The sequence below is a fragment of the Clinocottus analis genome, unplaced genomic scaffold (assembly GCF_023055335.1).
Source record: "Clinocottus analis isolate CAN_PGR_092001 unplaced genomic scaffold, fCliAna1.0.p SCAF_2, whole genome shotgun sequence".
Classification (NCBI taxonomy): domain Eukaryota; kingdom Metazoa; phylum Chordata; class Actinopteri; order Perciformes; family Cottidae; genus Clinocottus; species Clinocottus analis.
This window is the reverse complement of record NW_027175931.1, coordinates 2,911,729-2,919,228: the sequence shown is the minus strand read 5'-3', so window position 1 is coordinate 2,919,228 and position 7,500 is coordinate 2,911,729. Positions and strand designations below refer to the sequence as shown.

The 7,500-nt window shown below is 46.7% G+C and overlaps 1 protein-coding gene across 1 annotated transcript in view; it reads left to right on the top strand.

The window, feature by feature from the left end:
• LOC137790192 (calsyntenin-2-like) overlaps positions 1–7,500 on the top strand; it is a 217,653-nt gene that overhangs the window by 3,500 nt on the left and 206,653 nt on the right. The gene's annotated exons all lie outside the window — the stretch shown is intronic.

Here is a 7,500-nt window from a genome sequence, read left to right as displayed (position 1 = left end):
AACCTCTTTGCTGCTTTATTATGTCCAGATAAACACAACTGTACATGTTTTCTTCTTCTTCTTCTTCTTCTTCTTCTTCTCTTTCTTCTTCGCTGCGGTCTGTAAACACGCAGAATGTTTGAATGTAATATTCAACCTCCGGGCAGCTCGGGAAGATCGACACGAGTCCTAAAACTTCTGGTTTCCTCCGTCAAGTAAAGTGGATTTAATAGAAAATTACGCTTTAAATGCGCTTAAGAGTTTCTTTGAAAAACTACGTCATTCAGCACGAAGCGACCGACGAGTCGACGAGACGACGGAAAGATGGCGGCGCGAGATGTCAGTGTGTGGAAAAAAGGAAGACAAGAGTTCCTAAGAGCAGAAATAAAAAGGGGAAAGAGACAGATTCATCTCCTGCTGGGTTAGGGTTTAGGTTTAGAGTTAGGGTTAGGGTTAGGGTTAGGATTTAGGGTTAGGGTTTAGGTTTAGAGTTAGGGTTAGGATTTAGGGTTAGGGTTTAGGTTTAGGGTTAGGGTTAGGATTTAGGGTTAGGGTTTAGGTTTAGAGTTAGGGTTAGGGTTAGGATTTAGGGTTAGGGTTTAGGTTTAGAGTTAGGGTTAGGATTTAGGGTTAGGGTTTAGGTTTAGAGTTAGGGTTAGGGTTAGGATTTAGGGTTAGGGTTTAGGGGTTAGGTTTAGAGTTAGGGTTAAGAGTTAGGGTTAGGATTTAGGGTTAGGGTTTAGGGGTTAGGTTTAGAGTTAGGGTTAAGAGTTAGGGTTAGGATTTAGGGTTAGGGTTTAGGGGTTAGGTTTAGAGTTAGGGTTAGGATTTAGGGTTTAGTCTTAGGGTTAGGGTTTAGAGTTAGGATTTAGGATTTAGGGTTAGATTTAGAGTTAGGGTTTAGAGTTAGGGGTCAGGACTAAAGTTGTGGTTCAGGGTTAGGGTTAGAGTTAGGCTTCAGGGTTAGGGTTGGTTTAGGGGTTAGGTTTAGAGTTAGGATTTAGAGTTCAGGGTTAGGTTTAGGGTTCAGAGGTAGGTTTAGGGGTTAAGTTTAGAGTTAGGGTTTAGAGTCAGGGTTAGAGTTAGGTTTAGGGTTCAGGGTTCAGAGTTTGGGTTCAGGTTAGAGTTAGGTTTAGGGGTTAGGTTTAGAGTTAGGGTTCAGAGTTTGGGTTAGGGTTTTAGAGTTAGGGTTTAGGGTTCATGGTTAGGTTTAGGGTTCAGAGTTTGGGTTCAGGTCAGAGTTAGGTTTAGGGTTAGGTTTAGTCACAGCATGTAGTTCAGTCGCAGTGAGTGCATCGTCTTTTCACTTTTCTTTCTTTCTTTCTAGTCTTTTTTAGGGTTTTGTGTGTGTTCGAGTGGTCACGGCTGACCGTACTTGGCAGCAGATGTTCAGACGGCCGAGGCTCATTGATTTGCCCTTACGAAGTGTTTGTGAGCGAGAGGATGAGAGAGAGAGAGAGAGAGAGAGAGAGAGAGAGAGAGAGACAGAGAGAGGGAGAGAGAGAGAGAGAGAGAGAGAGAGGATTTGAACCAGAGTGGGTTTTCGTAGAATTCATTTCGAGTCTCCCGTTGTCTTGGTGAGGTGTGTCTGGAGAGCGAGGAAATAAATGAGGAAGGAAAAGAAACTTACATAACCGCCACAACGGCTCTGATTTATCTTCTTCTTCTTCCTCCAATCTTATTACACGGTCTTCATCGGCGGACGGAGTTGGCGAAGTTGTCAAGGAACTGCAGATCAAATATCAATTTAGCGATATACTTTACCGAGAACTCCCAGGACTCCGTATCTCTGCCAACTTAAAAAAAAACGGAGAAAAGAAAAGTTTAATCTACCCTTTCACGTCAGTGCATTGAAGCTACTTGATAAAAGTTAAAGCCTGACTTGTTACGAAAGTTCAAGATGGGAAAATCGTAACAAAACCAAAAAAAATTCAGCTAAAATTAGCCGCCATGAGCTAATGGTGCAGATTTGCTTGTAGACACAAGACCATTCCTGAGATCCTCCGAATCTGAGGTTGGACATTGAGGCCTGTTGGTGCCCCGATAGACCCTACGCTAAGCCCCGCCCCTTAAATCTGAACAGGCGAATCAGAGCGCACTAAAGGATTTCAGATTTTCTTCTTTTTTTTCGGCTGTTTTTTGTGGATTTCAAGCTTCGTCATGGGTAGAAACATGGACTTTAAATAAGAAGCAGACGCTCAGTTTTGTGGACTGCCCTTTTGAAGCCTCGAGTTCGGCAATTTGGCCGTGGCCATCTTGTTTTTTTTTGCAACCAGACGGGTGGAGCTTAATACAACCTATGAAGAAAACAGTTCAACCCACATGAGTAAAGTCATGTTTCCCCCAAAATGTAACTTACATTCTTCATCTTAAGGGCCATATTATCTCTTTACTCTTAGGATATATATATCCCTCCAATCCCCAAATAAAAACTCCAGTTACCTGTCAATCACACGGCGTAGCCCCGCCCTAAAGCGTAAAACGTTGCTTCACGGTCTATTTCACCCTCAAAGGCACCATCGTGCTGCGTTGAAGAAGACTTGGAAACCGGAGATTGGGACCATGAGTCCGTGGGAACTTACGTCAGAGTCCAGGTGTGCACGTGAGCCCCACTTCTTCACACACACACACACACACACACACACACACACACACACACACGCGGACCGGGTGATGACACGCAAGAAAGCGCCGAGATGCAAGATAGCACAAAGAGGGTGACGGCGATGGCCGACCTCGGAGGAAATGATCCGAGGGAGGAGGTGGAGAGAGAGAGAGAATTAGATGACGCGAGCGAGAGGGCGAGAGAGGAGAGAGAGAGAGCGAGAGAGAGCGAGAGAGAGGGTCAGGGAGACGGTCGCAGGTCTTTTGATTTTGTCTGCATGACTCACGAGTCTCACACAGCGGACAAGTGGAAGCACTCGGAGCGGACAGACGGTGATGACGGCCGTGCGGCACAAGAGCGAGCGGTCAAACTGCTGCCGGTGTTCACTCTGCGGGACTTTGTCGGTCAGACGCCTAAACGATGCTTTCTGGTCTCACATGTGCATGAAGTTGGCCCTGACATATTTTAGTTATGATGCAATTTAAAACACGTTGTGCTGTGGCTACACCGGCCTGCGTAGAAGACGTAAATATAAATAAACTTTGACCTTTTAGTCGCCATTGGGGCGATTTTTTTTTTTGCCAATCCCTCGTAAAACGTTCAAAATACCGTTTTTACATTTGGTTCATTTTACATTAAGTCGATATAAAGTGATAACTAGCGGGCATTACAGTGTGTTACACGTTTTATTTTGAAACAGGAAATGTCCTGTAACTTGTCAGGTGACTTATGATGAGGAAGTGAAGGAAGATTAAAAAAAAGTAGGACAAGAAATGAGAAGCTTTTTGAGCTCATAGTCGCTGTTTTCAGGTAGTTTTTCCAACCCAGTCGAGTCCTTTTAGTGTGTATTGATTTGTTTTATTGGTGCTTATGACCGCAGGTGATTATTTTTGCGACGATGTTTTAGTTTCAGGAAGTCCAATCGGGTCGTTACAGTTAATGACGACTCCGCTGTGACTGTAGTTAAGTGAATATGAGAATAAATACAGGTAAATATGTTAAAATACAAAGTTTTATAGGAACATATGTGTGAAAATCAGCAGTAAATATATAAAGAGTAGCGGTTCAAAACAAAGCAATTCATTTCATGAAAGAATCAGGATATTTACATTGTGTGTAAAGCATTTTATTTGTATTCTTTATGCCGTTTGTGTGTTGTAGTTTGACTTTAGACGACTCTCAGTTTGTCTAACAGCCCAGAAGCATCACAGCTCACATACTTTTAGACGGTTTCCCTCATTGTCTCAACTCTTTATTGCTGTTTGTGTTTTATTCCGTCAATTATTACAATCCAATAAGTAAAGCCTCAATTTAACATACAGTAAAAAACCCAGAAAGACTGGAAAATATATAGAAAATATCATAATACTCATACATCTCTATGCTAAATGATTATCTAATTAAATCAGATGATTCATTTCAGTTTGCTGAGCTGAGCTCCGGATACATATTTACCATACGAGCAACACCACACCCTTTATATTGCGAGTCCCTACACACACACACACACACACACACACACACACACACACACACACACACACACACACACACAGTCCCATTAGCTGCATGTATTTGCTAATGCTTCACCGGGCTGTGCGGTCGTCCACACATAAATAAATCCACGCACACGCAAATGAATCAAACGTACATTTTTTATTTTTCGTCATTAGTCCGTCGTCCTCCTGAAGCTCTACACACAACGAGCACGCACACACACACACACACACACACACACACGCCCCCCGTGCGGCTCGGCCTTAACGATGGTGTTAAGTGCTCATCACTCGCGTGTCTGTTCTGCTCTCTGTGCTCAATTTCAATTAATGCGTCCATTTCCCCGCGAAGGCAACAGTTGTCGTCCCATATGCTCGCCTGTTAGCGGCTGAGCAGGAGCTGGCAGAGCTCATGTCCATACACCAAACATGCACACGCGTGTGACAGAGAAAAACCCTCCCACGCTGTTTCTCCTTCGCGTGGAAACACAAACGCATCTCGACGTGGAGCGCAGGCTCTTTCTTTCCTTGTCTTCCGGCGGCGGAGCCTCCGTCAGCAGGAGGTCGGCGGACACGTCGGCCCTGATGAAAACGAGCTTGATATTTAGCGCCGGTTTGTCTGTGAGTTACATCGGTACCGTCGGCGCCTCTGGCGTCCGTCCAGCCTGCCAGCAGATGCTACAAAGCCCCGCCCCCTCCTTTCTGTAGGAGTTATAACAGGTAGTGATTGGAGACAACGTCTGTGTTATCTCCTGTCCTTTCCCCCGCTCGCTGAGGCTGAAAAGACGCCCTGAACATCCTCCCATGTCTGGTTTAACGCATCACAGATCACCGCCAAGGCTTTTTGTTTTTTATACCAGAGCTGCGGGGAGCCGAGCGGCGCCGTGATGCGTGAGGCCGAGCGGCGATTGACGAGTGACAGGCGACACGACGGGCGAGAGGGGGTCCGGCGCTTTCACGATGATGATGATGATGATGATGATTTTACACAGTTTTACACAGTTGGACGTAACGCTGCATTTTTTTAGGGATGTTTTCATCATTTTAACCCTCAGATACACCCGACGACCCGGGTGTATCTGAGGGTCCAAATATGTCGCCGTGCATGAAACAACGCAGTCGGTCCGTACGGGTCATGTTGGACGCATGTTGGGCCTCAGAGGAGCTTTGCAGAGCACAAAGGGTTAAAGCCACACAAAAAACAGTTTTCATGGTTTCTCACGATGCATGATGGGACATTGTGTCTTTTGGACCACTGCTGCACCTTTGAGGCTCTTCTGAGGGACACCACGCTGCATTGTGGGTATGAAACACTGCATGGTAGACATCGCTTTGCCTCCACGTGGTTCCTTTAAGCTTTCTGGAGCTTTGAAGCAGAAGCGCTAATGGAGAAAATATAAATACTGACGCCGGCGTTCACGAAGCCTCTGGAGGGAAAAGGCGCTCCGGCAGCCTGAAGCGCGTTGACTCGCGGCCAACCGCCCTCACCTGCCGGCTGTCGGCCATATTTCCCACCTGCTCCAGAGAACTCTCTGCACGCCGACCCGTGAATCCTGATGCTTTGTGGGTTTTTTTTTTGTGTGTGTGTGCTTTTGTTTGACGAAGACTTGTAGACGAGCGTGATGCAGCGTCTTGGACGCGAACAGGTGGGACCGGCTCGCTGCAGGAAAGGCCCGACACGGATGCAGCATTTTAATACTCCCGCTGTAACTGGGCCACTGCTACACACACACACACACACACACACACACACACACACACACACACACAGTGGCACAAACAGCTCCCTCTCTCCTCCCCGTAAAGGTGCACTCCGGTTCCCTGTGGCTGTTGCACAGACTCTGTAATTGCATTTCCAAACACTGTGCGCGTGTGTGTGTGTGTGTTTGTACACGTGTGTGTGTGTGTGCGTGTGTGTGTGTACCTGCGTCTAGGTCAAATCCTGTGAGACGTGAACTCTCCGCTGGGTTCTTTCATTTTTTAACGCTCAAGGCCTCATTTGTCCCCGTGTGCGTTTTTGGGCGGAGTCACCGAGGCGCTGCCATCTTTTTCCCAGGAAGGGAGAGATGGAGAGAGAGAGAGATGGAGAGAGAGAGAGATGGAGAGAGATGGAGGGAGAGAAAGATGGAGAGAGAGAGAGATGGAGAGAGATGGAGGGAGAGAGAGAGAGAAAGAGAGAGCACCTGTTTGTTCTGATGCAACCCCTCAACAAGCTCCAGTCGTTACCAAAATAAATTTAAAAAAGTCACAATTGGATTGTTTTGTCGCCGCGTGGCGGCTGTGATCGGGGCCAGCTGTCCCGCGGCAGCAGCAGCTGCTTTAACTCCCCTGTGTGTCCTGTATCCTCTTCATCCTCTTCATCCTCTTCATCCTCTTCATCCTGTGGTCCTCCCCCTCCCTCCCCCTCAGTGTTTCCAGGAGGAGGATCTGGGTCATGGTGTACCTGCTCCTCCTCTGCTCCTCTATCTCCTGCACCTTCACCTCCTGCCTTGTCTTTTCCTTTGTCTAATCTCAGAGGCTCCTCTTCTTGTGTGTGTGTGTGTGTGTGTGTGTGTGTGTGTTTGTGTGTGTGTGTTTGTGTGTTTTGCAATCTTTTATCTCCTCCCACGCTCCCCGCTGGGATTCCTCCTCCGTAGCGCTAACGTGGACGTAATCACCGACGGCGAAGTCTTATCAGCTCCTCCCTCAGGGTCCACCTCTTCCTCTTCCTCTTCCTCTTTTAGTGGATGCCTTCCTCGCTACAGGACCCACATACATAACCATCACACACACACACACACGCACACACATACCGCTAATGCATTAGCGATACGTAAACTCCTGCATGAGAAGAAGAAAAGTTGTGTGAGTTTGCAGAAAAACACAGATTTGAATCATGATTTATTCCTCTTCGCTGCTCGCTCCTCCACTGGTCCAGGCATCGCGGCGAGGAGCTAATAATAGGCTGGTGAATAATTAAGGTGCGTGTTCGTTCATTTAACACTCAAAAAAATGGTTGGCAGGTGACACACACACACACACACACACACACACACACACACACACTCTCTCGCTCAAGCACTTTCTGTCTCCTTCACTCTCTCTGACCTCTATTTGAATATCTTGTGTCTTAACTTATCATGAACACGGATGCCAGTGTGTGTGTGTGTGTGTGTGTGTGTGTGTGTGTGTGTGTCAGTGTGTGTCACTCTTTTTTCCCGACCAGCACATCATTATTAAATCATGACTTCACTCCCTGTCTCCTACGTTTTGCTCCTCATGTTGTGTTCGGGGGTTTGGCTCTTTCTTCTTTATTATTTTATGACGTGTGCATGTGGCAGGTATGGTGTTGGATGTGTTCATGCACCAGTGTGTGTGTGTGTGTGTGTGTGTGTGTGTGTGTGTGTGGGGCCCTAGAGTTCTCATTATGGTGAGAGTGGA